This window comes from Atheta coriaria, unplaced genomic scaffold (assembly GCF_025399875.1).
Source record: "Atheta coriaria isolate IRGN ID8LTWV9N9 unplaced genomic scaffold, Caltech_Dcor_3.1 hic_scaffold_9_pilon, whole genome shotgun sequence".
Lineage (NCBI taxonomy): Eukaryota > Metazoa > Arthropoda > Insecta > Coleoptera > Staphylinidae > Dalotia > Dalotia coriaria.
The window spans coordinates 2,201,580-2,218,303 of NW_027045451.1; the positions used below are offsets into that span (position 1 = coordinate 2,201,580).

Consider the following 16,724-nt stretch of genomic DNA (forward strand, 5'->3'; position numbering starts at 1 on the left):
ATACCTAGGCGCACAATGTACCAATGCATGAATGTGTGTGTACTCGTAGATACTGTATACACAATGAGAGCCTCTGGGCCAACATGCGAATAAGAAAATGACAGTTTGAACATTTGATATCGAGACACGTAATAAGCGAAAACGCGATGCAAAGAAATTGGATATGTACGCTGCGAGCTGGTAACGATGGGAAATTATATGCTGGCGTGTGGCGCACTTCGATTTTCAATATGCAAATTGAATAAAAATTGGATTGCACGCTCGCCATGCTATGGTATTATTTGCGAAAGGATTTTATAATAGAAGAAGTGCATGCGGTTTGCTAGCAAAACGATGAAAAATCTAAATTTTTATTTCGCTAATAAAGTCATGATGTCAATTTCTTTACAATGCCGATATCAAGTATTCAAGAGTGAAAGACATTATTGTCACATCAAAATTAAATTCGTTTGTTTCAAGGAAAATCTTGTTGCAAATGTCCATCAAACTAATTATAATGACCGCACGTCGAATTGAAAACCGAACCGACAATTGTCGCTATTTATACAATCGAGCTTTAATTGAGCAGCGTGTGCTACATGATTCGCATTGTGCGAATGAAGCGCATTGTGTGTCCGAAATGGAAGTCAAAGTCCGATCGAAATGTGCAGCGCTCAAATCTGGCCCTCCGACCACGGCAAATGAACTTGCACAGCGGTTTTCCTAAAGTGCAAAGGGCAACTAGCTCTCTGTGCGCTCATTTACTGCATTGCCACCGCCTCCATCAGCAACAAAATAATATTGTAGACACGCGCGGCAATTTTTGCGAAGCGTATTTTCATTATTCACCCGCAGACGGACGAAAAACGTTACAAAAGCATTACGGTAATCAAATTACATTCATATTGCTCTCGAAGTGGGCCAGCGTGTGGGAGTTTGGCGCTAATTGGTTTTGTCCAGTGCGCGAGATTCGTGCACACACGTACGAGACAAATTTCCGCGCCGCCGGGTCGACATTCACTGCGTGCTACGTGGTGTTGCCGACGTTCTTTTCGGCAGCGGGCAGACCAGAGGCAGAAGTAGCAGTTATCAAACAGAGAAGTGTGCTCAGAACTCTACGTGGCGACACATATGAACCGAATGTGCGTGCCACCGAATTATCTCATCACAAAGGAGTTAACAATGGTAATTTGATCATCTTCTTCTGGTTGTGGGAGAGGGATATTTGCTACGACCAACTTGTACGAGGCTCCAATTCAAAGAAAAGCTAATTCCAAATCAACAAGTTAGGTTAATCTACGGATGACAATATCATATTTACCACTCTAGGGGTGTAATAGTATATTGTTTAATAAGAATGGACAGTAAGATTCAAAACGTTGGTTTCGCCCGGGGTTGAACCGGGGACCTTCTGCGTGTGAAGCAGACGTGATGACCACTACACTACGAAACCTCCTTGAACCTCCTGGATGTAAAAATTCTGGAAAAAATGAATTTCAATCCTCGGGCCGTAAAATTAATGCTAAAACACTGGTTTTGCCCGGGGTCGAACCGGGGACCTTCTGCGTGTGAAGCAGACGTGATAACCACTACACTACGAAACCTCCTTGCTCCCTCTGATGTAAAAATTCCGGGAAACAAGAATTTTAATTCCCGGCCGTAAAACTAATGCCAAAACACAGGTTTCGCCCGGGGTTGAACCGGGGACCTTCTGCGTGTGAAGCAGACGTGATGACCACTACACTACGAAACCTCCTTGAACCTCCTGGATGTAAAAATTCTGGAAAAAATGAATTTCAATCCTCGGGCCGTAAAATTAATGCTAAAACACTGGTTTCGCCCGGGATCGAACCGGGGACCTTCTGCGTGTGAAGCAGACGTGATGACCACTACACTACGAATCCTCCTTGCCCTCCTCTGATTTATAAATTCCGGGAAACAAGAATTTTTGATCCACGGGCCGTAAAACGTCAAAACAATGGTTTCGCCCGGAATCGAACCGGGGACCTTCTGCGTGTGAAGTAGACGTGATGACCACTACACTACGAATCCTCCTTATTTCTCCTGGATGAAAAAATTCTGGCAAAAATGAATTTTTAATCCCCGGGCCGTAAAATTAATGCTAAAACACTGGTTTCGCCCGGGGTCGAACCGGGGACCTTCTGCGTGTAAAGCAGACGTGATGACCACTACACTACGAAACCTCCTTGCCCTCCTCTGATTTATAAATTCCGGGAAACAAGAATTTTTAATCCCCGGGCCGTAAAACTAATGCCAAAACATTGGTTTCGCCCGGGGTCGAACCGGGGGCCTTCTGCGGGTGAAGCAGACGTGATGACCACTACACTACGAAACCTCCTTAATTCTCCAGGATGTAAAAATTCTGGCAAAAATGATTTTTTCTTCCCAGGACCGTAAAATTAATGCTAAAACGTTGGTTTCGCCCGGGATCGAACCGGGGACCTTCTGCGTGTGAAGCAGACGTGATGACCACTACACTACGAAACCTCCTTGCTCCCTCTGATGTAAAAATTCCGGGACACAAGAATTTTAATCCCCGGCCGTAAAACTAATGTCAAAACACTGGTTTCGCCCGGGGTCGAACCGGGGCCTTCTGCGTGTAAAGCAGACGTGATGACCACTACACTACGAAACCTCCTTATTTCTCCTGGATGTAAAAATGTTGGCAAAACAGAATTTTTCTCTTCTAAAACCGGGCCGTAAAATTAATGCTAAAACACTGGTTTCGCCCCGGGATCGAACCGGGGACCTTCTGCGTGTGAAGCAGACGTGGATGTAACCACTACACTACGAAACCTCCTTGCTCCCCTCTGATGTAAAAATTCCGGGAAACAAGAATTTTGGTTTCGCCTGGGTCGAATTCCCGGGCCGTAAAACTAATGCTAAAACACTGGTTTCGCCCGGGATCGAACCGGGGACCTTCTGCGTGTGAAGCAGACGTGATGACCACTACACTACGAAACCTCCTTATTTCTCCTGGATGAAAAAATTCTGGCAAAAATGAATTTTTAATCCCCGGGCCGTAAAATTAATGCTAAAACACAGGATTCGCCCGGGGTCGAACCGGGGACCTTCTGCGTGTAAAGCAGACGTGATAACCGCTTCACTACGAAACCTCCTTGCTCTTCCTGAATGTAAAAATTCTGGCAAAAATGATTTTTTCTTCCCAGGACCGTAAAATTAATGCTAAAACGTTGGTTTCGCCCGGGATCGAACCGGGGACCTTCTGCGTGTGAAGCAGACGTGATAACCAGTCCACAACACTACGAAACTTCCTTACTTCTCCTGGATGTAAAAATTCTGGCGAACAAGAATTTTATTCCCCGGTCCGTAAAACGTGAAAACACTGGTTTCGCCGGGGTCGAACCGGGGACCTTCTGCGTGTAAAGCAGACGTGATAACCGCTACACTACGAAACCTACATATACATCAATTCAATTAACTTCTGGCCGTAACCCTATCCTAGAAAATTATTTAATTACTCTTAAATTGCAAGGTGATAAATACCTTTGTTTTGAAAGTAAAATTATATTATCCTAAGTAGTCTTTTGTACACCTTCCGCTAATGCTAGTCTTCAACGTCAATTTAATTTCACAAACATTTTTAATACTTTTGTCACTATAATACCTTTCGCTTGGATAAGGCGTAAGGTGCCAAAGAAAACATGCAAAGTGTTTACTTTTTGACGCATTACCATTAATAAAAGAGCATTAATGGAGGAGCGCGTGTAAATATTTAAAATATCAACTCCATACCATACAACAACAAATTATAACCGGTGTAGCCAGCCATTGTGCGGCGACAAAATAATCTTTAATATTTAATCTGTAATTGCGCGTTTGCTTGAAAACATAACACACCTACATTTTAATAATCTTCATTGTTGTCGGTATAATTGATTGCTTACATTACAATCACAAAGGATCCGCCTTTCCCCTCGCAAAAATTTGCTGAAAAAATGATGTCTTTAATTTATATCCGCGCATTTGTGCTTGTTTTCATCTCTTTGTTAGTTGTCATAGATATTAATACCCGAGGGGTAAGATTTAATGCGCGCCAGGCCGTCAAAAAATTAATTATCAGCGTATTTATAGTGTTTTTGCTTACGGGTATCGATTTATTTCGTGTATGCTGGTGAGTAAAATGCATTTTCATGGCGTAGTGTAATCGTGGTCGTAAGCCAAAGGTTGGTGGCTGGTTATTTGTAAAGGTTGAAATCGTTAAATCTTCGGTAAATAGCCCGAGTATAAAGTTCGCCATAAATCCGTCACACGCGGCCATAGATTTCCAATATAGCGAAATGGCTTCCGTACTTACATCGGCTACGTGTAACTAGTCCTATGTGACCGGACGTGTTATATCTGCAGACATATAGATATTTTTCCTTCATATTGGTATTGTGCCAATGCTACGTCAATATAAATGGATCATATAGAAAAGCATGATCGAGTATTTTGATTTCGCAACTTTAGAGGTTAGAAAATAGAAATAGTCACATTTTGAGGTTAGATTTTTCAGTTTACGACCGATTGCAATTACGTGTATCATTGTACCCGAGTCCGTCTGAGGTAAGCATCTAGTTTATTGCATTTTCTGCGAAGACAAGACGAATGCCAGCACTGATACACTTATAAAATCAGTGGCATTTAATGGTCCGTTAATTTGCCGGATCCTGTATTATCTCGTTGAGTGGACACGCTGCTCTGCGCGTTCACAATCTGATCTCGTGCAACGCTCCATCGTCAGACGCTGATGTCGACGTGGAGCCGTCCCTTAAGTAATTTGTGGTCAGTTTCTGGTCTGCTTGCTTTTGTTACGGGCATCCCATTACGGGGCGTCGGGATTGTCAGACGAGACAAATGGCAAACGGCTTCTTTTAACGGATGGGGATAAATTGCACATTTTTGTTTTGTTTCTACTTTTTCCATCATAAAAATACGAAAACATAACTCATGCCATTTATCATCAACACTATTATTCGACAAATGTAGTTAACTATGAATGTGAAATTAACGCGTTGGTAAGTTTTATCGCTGCACGTATAATATACACGGAAATTAATTTGTGCTAGTACCTCATAACAATAGTTATTATCACAGGTTAAATTACGATTGTTATTACGATAGTAAATAGCTCAATTTCGGCGTCGGCGTTAACGAGATAATTATCGAAGAGTTGCCGAAAATATTTCGTTCAATTTGGGTCGTCGCTTCGTCATGAATAAGCAAAACGTTCCTGGTGCTTGCCCGCCCCACGCTTATAATAACAAGTGGGTTCTTGGTCTGACGCGCGTCCAAAAACACACTTCTTGCTGTGTGGCGGCGGCAAGTGGGGCGGGATACTTCAGCGCTTCAACTATAACGACTCTAACGAGTATAATGAGAGAACATCAACTTTTCGCAACGGCAGAAATTGCAATTTTAATTAAATTCATGTATTCATAATTAACAAAGCAATTTATGGAGAGACCAGAAAGAGGGCGCAATATTGTCGGCGCACATTAGTTATTATACCTGAATGAAATGAATGAAACTTGAGAATAAATTGCTTTATCTCGAAATAATTATTATACTCGTCTTCTGAGGAATCAATTCGTGTAATTTTTCTTGTTACTTTCTAATTTTATTAGGTGCGCGCAAATGTTTGCAATGAGCCTCTTTACAAATGAAATATTCTGTAGCCAGCAAGGACGAACACACGGTGATCTCCCGGCGGCGGCGCGTGAAGTCAGCGCGCGCGCACGCAGGATTTATGACCGGCTGGCAATTTAATTCACATAAAAATATTTTTACGACTGTCTTCCCAATTTCCCGACCCCCTCATTGTACACTGGCTTGTTTCGGCGTGCTTTCTTTATTTTAATAAAAACATTTGTGCAGCGCCATGAATAACAACATCGCAATCATTTATTTCTACTTTTAACGTCATTTGGCGAGATAACACACACACACCGAGAGAAAAAAAAATGTATTACTTTGCTTAATAAAAGAAGTGTACACGTGCGCGCGGCTGAAAGCATAAATTACGGTCATATCGTATTTTAGTTACCTAAAAGAATTTGAGCGCGCAGAAGAAGCGCAAAAAGTATATGCTAAAAGGAACTTAATACGCGCGCAAATAGACTATTAACTTTCTAGCATATGCGCCGGCGGAAGATATTAGAGATATTAGAAGATATGTCAAGTTCATGGAATGGGATGCGTGTGCGCGCCGTCATTTTTGGGAAGTTTTCGGCCCTGGAGGCGGTGTGTGTGCTGCGCCGCCGCCGCCACGTTTCGTGCCTAACGGCCTTCGACACACCGAGCCGCACACCCACACAATGTGTCTTTACCGCCCACGATGGCATTATGTAAATGCGCAGGCACTTATATGACATTCGCAAGACCTAACAGTCTTCTTCGCGCCCAAGTCGACGCGTATGTATGTGTGTGGAGAAGGAAATTGGATATTGGATAATCAGTATATCTTGTACATTATTTGACACCTGTTTAAAGAGCTCGTGCGCGCGCGCCGCACGGACACAACGTGCGCTTTAGAAACATATTTATATGGAAATTTTTCCACATAAAATAGCTAATATTATTATATCCAGCCAGAGACGCACATACAAATATATCGGCTGGTACGTGCGAAACTTATACAAAGTGTTTTTCTGGCTTGTTTCGCAAGTTAATAAATTTATTTTAACTCGCGGCATGAGTTTGACTTGGCGTATAAGTACCGAACGCGTTGCTATGGCCACTTACACTCGTCATCTTATACTCGTTGAATATTTGCAAGGTGTATTGTAAACCTCAATCTCGCGCGCGGCGCGAATTGTACTTTATGGCATGTTACACATCTGAATGCGCATTCAAGCTGCGGGTAATTAATATTTGTCTAAAATTACGAAGGATGCCGGTGGCGCCTAACGCCCGCCCGCGCGCCCCAGCTGGATGTAATGTTGTCGGATGTAAATTGAAAAGGGTTATTAAGTTAAATTCAACTTTTCCATCCGATTATGAATTGAAGAATGAATGGCAGCCTGCAATGCGTTCTGGCTGTATGTGTGCTCTTTCCGGCATGTCTTTTATGTTTGCACGTTGTAATTCAAAGCGGCGTAAGAAGATTTTTGATGAATGCGAATTATGTTTGGGTATTTGGCGAAAGCTTTTAAGTAAATTCCGCTTTGAGTTTGATGCTACATTTCATTTCGCCCCGAAATATTATTATTGTTTTCATTATTTACATTCTGATTCCACGTTTTAAATGCTAATAATAAATGATAATAAAAATCTATAAATTATAATCTACGCCCCCCCGGCGAATAAATCAAGATTTAAATTCGGTTAAGGTGATTTTTACGTCATTAATTGTCACAATCGGCTTTCACATGTTATCTGCTCGTACATCCAGCTTACACGCGCAAACATTTTTAATCGTTGCTCAACACCCACACATCGACCTTTTATTATCATCCCTCTCGGGACTCGCGCGCGCGCGAGCATTATTATAAAACCTCTTCTTTCAAAGCGGGCAGTGGTGGCCACAACATAACCGCAATAGTTCCAAGTGGCCTCGCCGCTCGAAAACTTTCCGAATCGGCGTATCGCGTATGCAGAAAGCTGCGCTCAACTGATTATTACAAAAAACGCGCCGAGGTTTACGCTATATTAGAACCTGTTACGGCGACCGCAGGCGGCGAAAAACGAAAGGGTTTTGCGCCGCGCACACATCCAGGCATTAATTCCGCATTTTGACCACCGAATATTTCCGCTCCAGTGGTTTAGACTGTAAACCTCATGCACGGATTATAATTATTTTATATACGTCTAGGCTCTTTTCAAATTAAAATTTTATGTAGGTTACATGCGGAAACATTTTTATAATTCATAAAAACACCGAAAGAATTGAAATAAATACGAAATAATATGCAATACGCACATAATCCGCTCAAAATTTCTCAATTAATAAATTTATTTGCACCGTCGGGCTGCAATCAAACGCAAATGAGCCTGATATATTACTAGCTGACATATACGGAGGCGATAAAAGTTGTGCACCGGCCCCGTAATTACCAATAAAGTTTTACGAGGCGCACAGCTCATGAAATCGATGCGCGTAATAGTATAATAATAAATTATATGCTTATATGCTCGAAACAACAAATAAATATGAAATAACCACGAAAACGATCAATATTTCCAGTTTTTTTATTAAAATTATGGTGACACTGTGTATATTACAAGCAATCGAATTCGATTGTGATGGTTGTTAATTGTCCATCGACTGGAAACACTTAGCAATCGCCGAGCGTAATGCAAGTGGAAGACGACGAGGCCTCAAACCTCTTACCAAGGACTTGCCCTGATCCTATTAACAAACCAATTAACAAATCGGCTCTCGGTGCGCGCAAACCGAAACGTGAATTTCCCAATTCAAATTTGCTGTAATTGTAACCGTAATAAAAACGCGCCGTAATTGAATTGAATTGATTACCTATATATGAATACATCATGCGGCTGCTGCGAGGAAAGTAATCTTTGCGCACGCTAATAAATTATTTGCGTGGCTCATGCATGTATTCACGTCGCGAATTTGACCTGGCAACCCTAGGAACTATTGCGAGAGTCATTTTACCTTTGTGCGAAGCGAGGCATTGAATGCGTAGCGGATATATTGATCAAGCTTCTTCTCCAGCGCACGCCGCGCGTCGAGAAGTGAACGGAAACAGACAGTTTTAATGTATAAATTATAATATTTTATTTTCGTCGCCAGCACGTTGGATATCCACGAGCGAGGATGGTCGTTTTGTGAATTGCTCTCTGCTCCTTTTTGAGTTTATATTAGGAATGCCACACGTGTATCAATGGAAGTGAATGTTTAGCATAATGTCACTCTGGCTGATACAGTGAAGCAGACGCATTGAACATGACGTTTGCAATTGCATTTTATTTATTTATTGAAGTTATTACATAACTTTCATATATTTTTCATCGACCAAAGTAAAAATTTTTATTGAACAATGTTTAACTGGCCAATTATCGAGATAAACTCGTTAGCATGGAAAAATATCCATAAATTTTTGCCGAATTTTTCAAATTCGAAACGTAAACACTGCTTGATACATTTCGTTTACTCTTATAAATTGATCTTCGCCCCTTGCTTCGCACGGCAATATAGGATTAAAACAACATTCGGTTTTATATCCAATTAAACCTGAGGCGCACCGCGGAAATGCGTTAGACCCGGCAAACAACATTCGCCAAACACAAACAATTTCCGAAAAAAATATTTCCACCCCACGACGAGAAGAATAATCCAGTTATCTAAATGTAAACACTGCGTTTGCACGCAGAGACAAGCGACAGCAAAAAAACGAGAAGAGTAGAGAGTGCAAAAAAAAAAGAAACGAGTTTAAGAGTGTTACTAAAATAAGTCAATTAGTTGTCGCAATATTTACACAAGACTCATTTGTATGTGCGGCGCGGACGTGATGTTAATGTCGGTTAGATTTGAGGTTCAAATCTCGCGCGTGGCACGTGATGCTCCAGTCGTAATAGAAAACGAAAGCAGCATTTTCTCCCCTTCGACACCGGGGGTAGATGTGAATGGTACTGGTCGTGGTGGTGGTGGCGTCGCCAGTGAAAGTTGTCGAATAATTACGTTTCGCTCAATTATCGCTTCGGCGCGCAAATCTGTTTTCTAATTCGCTCTCTTCCAGCTTCGGCGAGAGCCGATTACAAGAGCGCATAATGATTTCAATAGGTATAGAGAAGTCTTTCCATTGCGGGATAGTTTTTTGGTTATTACGTCCAATTAGGGTTGTTAAAATGATCCGCAGTTTATTAGACCGCTATAAAGAAGATTAGCGTTAAATTTTGCACGCGATAAATTCTGATATCCATGAATGTGCATGCAAATCATTTCGCAAATAATAATGGCCCTTATGCGTGCACCTCGATAAACTATTATTATTCGATAACGCATGCGTAAACATTGAACATAGCCTGTAGAAAAATGGAAAATTGAAAAACACAAAAACCAGTCGCAAAGAGAATAAAAACAGCTACCACGTCGCGAATTGTGTACTTAGTGTTGTTGAGAGCTTATAGATATATCATATTGTGCTTTATGACCGCCTGCAGTAACGCTGGCGGCGGCAGCGGCGCTAGTTTTATATCGCGTGCGGACGGGCGGCGGCGGTAGCGGCGGCGTGTGTGTTTACCGAATCGAAAATTTATTTTATTTACACGGGCGCCGCGCGATCGACGGTTGCTTTTTTCCCATCATCATGCGCACAACAAATATGTGCTTATATTTCCAGCCGGCGATATTCGCAAAATCGAACCCAATTGCAAACCTCCAACTAGCAGCACTGCAGCACGCGAGAATATATTTCCCAACTTGAAGAAAGTTAAATCGATTTTTAAGTGATATTAAACTCGATAATAAATTGCTGGTTATTTAAAGCAATTTTCGGCATTTACTAAAAATTTCATCACACGTATGTATTTTTAATTCTCAGTTTCTTTAGACACTGACGTGCAATTGGAGTTTATTGCGCGTAAAATTGTGATTAGGTGTGTGATATTCCTCGGCCATTTTGCCAGGGCATAAGAAATCGCTTCCAAGTGCTCTCGCGTGACAGCGTGGGGTGGCACAATGCACGCCGCGTGCAAACTTGCAGCTATCCATCGGTCGGTGGCAAAAAGCCGCAGCCGACGCCGCCGCGTTGCAGATGGTCGTGTCGGGGTGCAGGGGGGCGAGCGCGAGTTGGCAGCGTTTCCGTCTGATAAGGCACCTTCATGTTAACTTGGAAGACAGCTCGGGCGGCGAGTAGTTTTCGTCCTAATAGCAGCCATCCAACTGCCTCCGCCCGATGGAATAGCTGTTGCTATACTTCTCTCTCCGGCAATTAACCGCTCGCTCGCTTGTCCTTTTTAATTACGCCCCGTAATGTGCATGCGTCCATGTAATTGTTGCTAGGTTTTAAATCCAGCATGCGCTAACAACAACTACTTATAAAGCATAGCATTTTTGTTTCAAAAAAAACAAAAATGAAGAAAAAAACTTGCTGTGTAAGTAAAATTAAAACATGTAAACAGTTTCCCAAGAATCAGGCAGCGAGCGAGCTGCCGTCTTGAATAAATATCGCCTGCAGGCGCACTCAAGTCCCCGAAGAAGACGATGGGTGACGATGACACAATGTGCCAAGCGCGCGCGCCGAAAGTCAAGCATCCAAAGTTATAAAACAACTGCAAACAGAAGTTCCCAGATGCATGCAAAAGAGGCGATCCGCTAAAAGTGTTCGTCGAGGCCTCTTCCTCGTTCCACCCTGTTATATTGTTTGGCAGATTCGTGTGATACGCGCAACGGTAACGACAATGCCTCGCAAACGGAAAAACCATTTTCCGCGTGCCGATGTGCTCTCCATGTGTATGCATGTTCTGGTTTTGGGGGAGCTTTTAACTTCGCGAATCCCCAAGATTCCAAAGTGCTTCCAACCCACGCCTTCGGGAAACGCCGGATTGGCGAATTTCTTGCCTTTCGCAAACAATGGGAATTTTAAACTTTTGTGTTATGATAGTGCGACATTCGTGTGACACGAGCACCGCGCGCGCAATGATATCGTTCGAACCAACATAAACTACATATTACATTATCGCCGCAATCTGGCAATAAATTATAACGTCTGGACGGTTCCAACCGCGCACGATGACCAGCAGTGAACGAACAAGCAAACGAGGGACTTGTAAATTTTTTTTTGTGGCGCTGGGTGCGAAACAGGGTGCAATAGCCTTAATGTGATGGCCGTGTTCGTCTTTAATTTATGCGCACCCACACACCCACGCATATGCCATGCTATCGCGATGCATTCATCTCATTAACTGACGTGACTTCGATTGCGTGACTAGCGTACAATGTCCGGGACCTGCCTGTAAACGATGAATACATTGATGTAAATTAGTATTATAGTGCTCAGAACGTATTTTTTACAAGCGAATCAACACCGGGATTCCAGTTCAATGAATATTTATACTTGTAAAATACTATACTTTATTCACTGCGTGGATATTATTGTTGTTGAAAGAAGACAACGTAATTACGTTCTCGACGACACGTTCGTTCGTTCATTTTTCACCCAGCCGAGAAAGCTGATGTGACAAAGGTTCAGCTTTGATTAATTCGCATGTAAGCGAATGGAGATGTTGCGTGAAAAAGGGAATGAATAAAATTCGTACACCAGTGACAAAGCATCCAGCGCTTAATTCCACTTCGGCCAAAAGGAAAAATCCACTTCATTTTCCATCTTTACTCTTCAATTCTTTTATTATTATTATTATTATTATTGCGTAGGTGAGCAAATAAAACCACTTCACCTCTGATAGAATCTCAATCTATCGACATCGACATTGTTTACTGGTTTCTCGCAATAACGCAGCAAACAAATAGATTTTATAAGCAAACTGAAAATAATTGCATCCGTATTCTAAGAAAACCCCAGCAACAGCTACACAACACAGATAGTTGCTTGTTTATTGTACGTATACGATGTGCATGATGTAAAATCTCAACTGCACCGCCTTCATATTTCCTATCGCGGCAATTGTAAATCATGTAATATTGCTCGGCGCTGTGCGCAAGCGATGCGCGGGAGTTTTATTAAAACTCGTAATTTAGAACGAGTCTTGTAGGATACAAAAGTGATGAAAGGCGAATGAAAAGTGCATCGGAAAAATAAAAACACTCAAATTTTTATATATTCGATAAATCGTGTTAGCATAACTTCCCACTCTGGGTTAGTTCAATAAGCCCATAGTAAACCAGAAAAAAAGTCGCTCCCTTTGCGGCAGACAGGTGGTCAGTAGATCTAAAGGGATTTCCACTAGGTAGACTGCAGTGGAAATGCAGGGCACACACACACCTACACACACATTGGCAGTACTGGAAACTTCACAATTTAAACCTTCGCCGTGCACATTTCCTTGTGTGTGATGCACGACCGGAAATCTAATTTTCGCCAGGAAATTTGCGCACGCCGTGCAAATCCACACCTAACTCCCGGTGTCCCGGCTTAGCTGACTCCCCGCAACCTCCTCGTTCTGACATCAACACCCACATCTCCCTATATTTCGGATTCTAATGAATAAAAATTACAGATGCGCGTATTTTTCTGTTTGTTAGTTTATCGACAATTAAGTGGCATCCAAATGTGTGGAATTTATAAATAAGTGATGAGGGTGCACATCTCATGGGTAAACAATGAATCAAACCAACGGGTGGGATGAATAAAGTTTATTTTTGGCTCGCATTTCTATGCTTTTCGGGATCATTTGCTTTTATAAATGATGCCCGCACTCTCTATCAAAAAAACGGAGGAGAACTCAACTTTTTCCGGTTTTCCAAAAAGGAATAACGAATATATGTATAGATTGTGCGCGTTTGTGCGATAAATCAATTTATCAAAATAAAACCTGCATTAGTATAACGCGGTTTAGTATGCGGATATTGGCGACGTCTTTAGTCAACAGTCATTAATTTTCGAACACTTTCAATGCGTTACGCGTATTTTTTGCTCACGTGTTGTTGAAGGACGTTTTTTCGTTTGTTTTATCATTTGGCGGGCAGATACAATGCTACTGTGGGAAATTCGCGTTTCAGGGGAGCATTGTATGAGGATCGAATATTTTAATTAATTTAGCCATTTCAGCGGGGGCGCAGCACGGTGGACAGTTTCCAAAAACGGAAACCAACGCTACGCCACCACCGCTGCTGATGTCAGTGTCAGCGTCGTCGCCCTGCACACGCTGAAAAGGGTTTGCTAGACAAATAATATTTTGCGTGAAATTTCAACAGTTGCCAGCGCGCATACAAAGTGTCCGCGCGTCGGCAATTGAATGATTCAATGGTGAGAGTCCATTTAAAAATGATTTATTTAAACCGCTGCGGTTAGAGCTAAAATAATTGCTTGTGGGAATAGAAAATAGAGACAATCGACGCGAATTGTGCGATTAATAAACGGGATTGCCGAACAGATTCGCTGCTACTCCACTACGCCGATTACTGATCGATAAATTAAGCCTGGTTTGCTTAAGCTATTAAACGAATAAGGGTTCGACATTAATATTAAGGAACAGAATTATGGTCGGTTAATATTTAGTGGATGTTGTGTTGACCCTCGTTTATGGATTTAAAGTGTCAGGATTGCGTAACAACTTCTTCGATTGTATTCTCAAGTTTTCAGCTTTCAATTGTATAGAATTCACTATTAAATATAAACAAACCAACAGTTTCTTTAAATATTTATTTACTTTCATGAAACAACACAACTTAATTTTATTATTTTCTAAGTTGAATACGTAATTGAGTTTCTGATGATGCCCACAGGGCGAAACATGTAAAACTCGCATACAAAATTGTAAAATCCAAGAAAATCACAAAATTATTTTAATAAATACATTTTTTTTACAACTTAATTCAATTTTGTACGTGTACTTTCGGCTGCAGAGCTCAAGACACAAGTTTGAATTTCGTTTGCACTCGGCAGGACGCGGCTATCACACACACACATACGCATGCGCCGCGAAGAGTGCCGCCGATCTCATAGTTGCAACTGTTGCAACTAAGCGTTTAGCGCAGCGTTCCTCCGGCGAAAGTGCATCGAACATTTCTTTTATTACAACATTTATATTAATTAAGTGCGATTAATACCCATAAACGTTACCAACTACAAAACAAACAAACGTAACACGTAAGACACAAAACACAAATCCGTATTACCTATATTTCGCGTATATTCACCAAAATTAAAATTTAGTTTGATTTATCTAATCGTTTCACGACATGTTTAAACAGTACATCTAAATCGAAATAATCTATGATTACTAGTATTTTAAGATTATTTGAGAATTTACATTTATTCTATTGCAAACGCATCTTTTAAAATTCATATTACATCAAAATTACGCAGTAACGGTCATCTGTTTCATCCAGCAGATTAGGTTGCATACATTCTAATACTACGTTTGAATTTTTCTGTTTTGATTTGATTTCTCTCGACATGTTTCGACTTGTTTAGTTTTGATTCACAAAAAACAAAAACAATCTCTTCGTGTGTCTTTTCGTGCGTTGTGCAGTTCTGTTTGTTTACTTTAGACTTGGAATGTAGCGTTTGTTTATCTTATCTTTGATAAAGCGATAAGAAGTGTTTCGCGCACAGGTAAAGATGTACGCAGAACCATTTCGGTTCGCGAGTCTCTAACGCAAAGTCGTGCGCGACGCGTCTTATAAAGAACAATAAATCAAACAAAAATTAACATTTCCGTGCATTTTCAATAAATTAATACAATTCTTTCTCCGTTATTGATAACGCGTTAATACCTACGCGCGGGGGTGGTACATGTGCATGAAAAACCACTATCAAGAATTTCCACCGCGAATTCCTGCCGGACGAAACGCTGAACGCTTAGTATTCGCGTGTGTGTGAGTTGTGCACGAGGCGCCCGATACCAACATCGATGCAGTTTGCTGGTTTTGGCGTTCCAGTGGTAAGCAATTACGAAAACAATTTAATATCTTGATATACTTTTTATTATTCGCAAAAATAAATACCTACGCACACATTTGCACATTTATTACGAGTCGCGCTATTTTTAGCCAGCGCACGCTGGCGTTGGTGCTCTCCGCGCTGATATGGTTATTTATTAAATTTTGCATTCGTTTGCATATTTTTAATTTTGTATCAGCACCACAATATATTACCACCACCGGGCACGCGGTGAGCATCGCCCGAATGCAAACCCACTCTTTTTACATGCGCCATACATGATGGCTAAAAAATACACAGCAAGTTTTATGAATTTAAATTCATACATCAAAATAGTGTAAAGAACATCCATAAAAAATATCATACATATATCTATACACAAGTGTAACGTGCACTTTAAACTTTTAATTATTATCAAATTATTATTTATTAAATTTATTCAATTTCCGAAATAAATGCACAAAATGTAAATTTGCAACATTTTGTATATGCACCGGTAATAAATTGAGTGTGAACTGTAGAAATAGTTAACTTTTTTTTTTGGTTGTTGAATTTTAAAATAATTGCTATATTTCTGCCTGCAAAGAACTTATGTAAACATTGCATTCGACAATAGCCGAATTGATAAACCGATGACGAATGCGTTTTATTTTTTAAATGCCACGCGGGCTTGACTTTTAGAAAATTCAATTTGATTTTCACAGAAAAATGATTCCATGCTAAAAATACACAGACACTCGATATGATATGACATTCACGGCAAACTATCTATGCTCATGGCTGTAAGCATGATGTGCATCCCGAAAGGAAAGGATGGTGGCTAAGGTGGAGCGACAATAAAGTCCTCTTTAATCCCAATAAATTTGAATATTTCGAACCCTCGTCCGTCGTCGTATATAACGTAATGTGCAGTTTCGAGGAGAGAAAAGGTCGGCCGCGCTATATTTCAATCGGAAAGCACACGCTTTCCGAAAACTTGCCAAAGGACACGCGAGCACGCGCGCGCACAGCAATGTAGTCAAAATGTTATAGTTGCTAGTTGCAAGCGCGCCCCGAGAGGCAAATGAATGAGAAAAAAAAGCGAGTGAAATTACACAATACACACCGGTGGTAATTACAATAATAGGTCGCGTTTCGTGATTGTTTCCACTGTTTTTACGTGTGTTTATTCGCGTTTCGTGTCAAAAAAATAAC

General features: G+C 41.1%; 1 protein-coding gene, 1 long non-coding RNA gene and 14 other non-coding genes across 20 annotated transcripts in view; 1 reads left to right on the top strand and 15 right to left on the bottom strand.

The window, feature by feature from the left end:
* The window catches only part of side-VII (sidestep VII), a 111,979-nt gene that overhangs the window by 26,574 nt on the left and 68,681 nt on the right, over positions 1 to 16,724 (bottom strand). The gene's annotated exons all lie outside the window — the stretch shown is intronic.
* On the bottom strand, positions 1,360 to 1,432 carry TRNAV-CAC (transfer RNA valine (anticodon CAC)). Its single transcript has one exon. It is a non-coding gene; the product is annotated as a tRNA-Val (tRNA).
* TRNAV-CAC (transfer RNA valine (anticodon CAC)) lies at positions 1,511 to 1,583 on the bottom strand. The gene has a single exon. It is a non-coding gene; the product is annotated as a tRNA-Val (tRNA).
* TRNAV-CAC (transfer RNA valine (anticodon CAC)) lies at positions 1,660 to 1,732 on the bottom strand. Its single transcript has one exon. It is a non-coding gene; the product is annotated as a tRNA-Val (tRNA).
* Positions 1,811 to 1,883, bottom strand: TRNAV-CAC (transfer RNA valine (anticodon CAC)). Its single transcript has one exon. It is a non-coding gene; the product is annotated as a tRNA-Val (tRNA).
* On the bottom strand, positions 1,959 to 2,031 carry TRNAV-CAC (transfer RNA valine (anticodon CAC)). The gene has a single exon. It is a non-coding gene; the product is annotated as a tRNA-Val (tRNA).
* On the bottom strand, positions 2,111 to 2,183 carry TRNAV-UAC (transfer RNA valine (anticodon UAC)). Its single transcript has one exon. It is a non-coding gene; the product is annotated as a tRNA-Val (tRNA).
* Positions 2,263 to 2,335, bottom strand: TRNAV-CAC (transfer RNA valine (anticodon CAC)). The gene has a single exon. It is a non-coding gene; the product is annotated as a tRNA-Val (tRNA).
* On the bottom strand, positions 2,415 to 2,487 carry TRNAV-CAC (transfer RNA valine (anticodon CAC)). Its single transcript has one exon. It is a non-coding gene; the product is annotated as a tRNA-Val (tRNA).
* TRNAV-UAC (transfer RNA valine (anticodon UAC)) lies at positions 2,564 to 2,635 on the bottom strand. Its single transcript has one exon. It is a non-coding gene; the product is annotated as a tRNA-Val (tRNA).
* Positions 2,721 to 2,797, bottom strand: TRNAV-CAC (transfer RNA valine (anticodon CAC)). The gene has a single exon. It is a non-coding gene; the product is annotated as a tRNA-Val (tRNA).
* TRNAV-CAC (transfer RNA valine (anticodon CAC)) lies at positions 2,892 to 2,964 on the bottom strand. The gene has a single exon. It is a non-coding gene; the product is annotated as a tRNA-Val (tRNA).
* TRNAV-UAC (transfer RNA valine (anticodon UAC)) lies at positions 3,044 to 3,116 on the bottom strand. The gene has a single exon. It is a non-coding gene; the product is annotated as a tRNA-Val (tRNA).
* Positions 3,196 to 3,273, bottom strand: TRNAV-CAC (transfer RNA valine (anticodon CAC)). The gene has a single exon. It is a non-coding gene; the product is annotated as a tRNA-Val (tRNA).
* TRNAV-UAC (transfer RNA valine (anticodon UAC)) lies at positions 3,348 to 3,419 on the bottom strand. The gene has a single exon. It is a non-coding gene; the product is annotated as a tRNA-Val (tRNA).
* LOC135798957 (uncharacterized) overlaps positions 15,124 to 16,724 on the top strand; it is a 112,870-nt gene continuing 111,269 nt past the window's right edge. Inside the window, exon 1 of the long non-coding RNA XR_010549820.1 lies at positions 15,124 to 15,531. This is a non-coding gene — a long non-coding RNA (uncharacterized lncRNA). The remainder of the gene's footprint in view (positions 15,532 to 16,724) is intronic.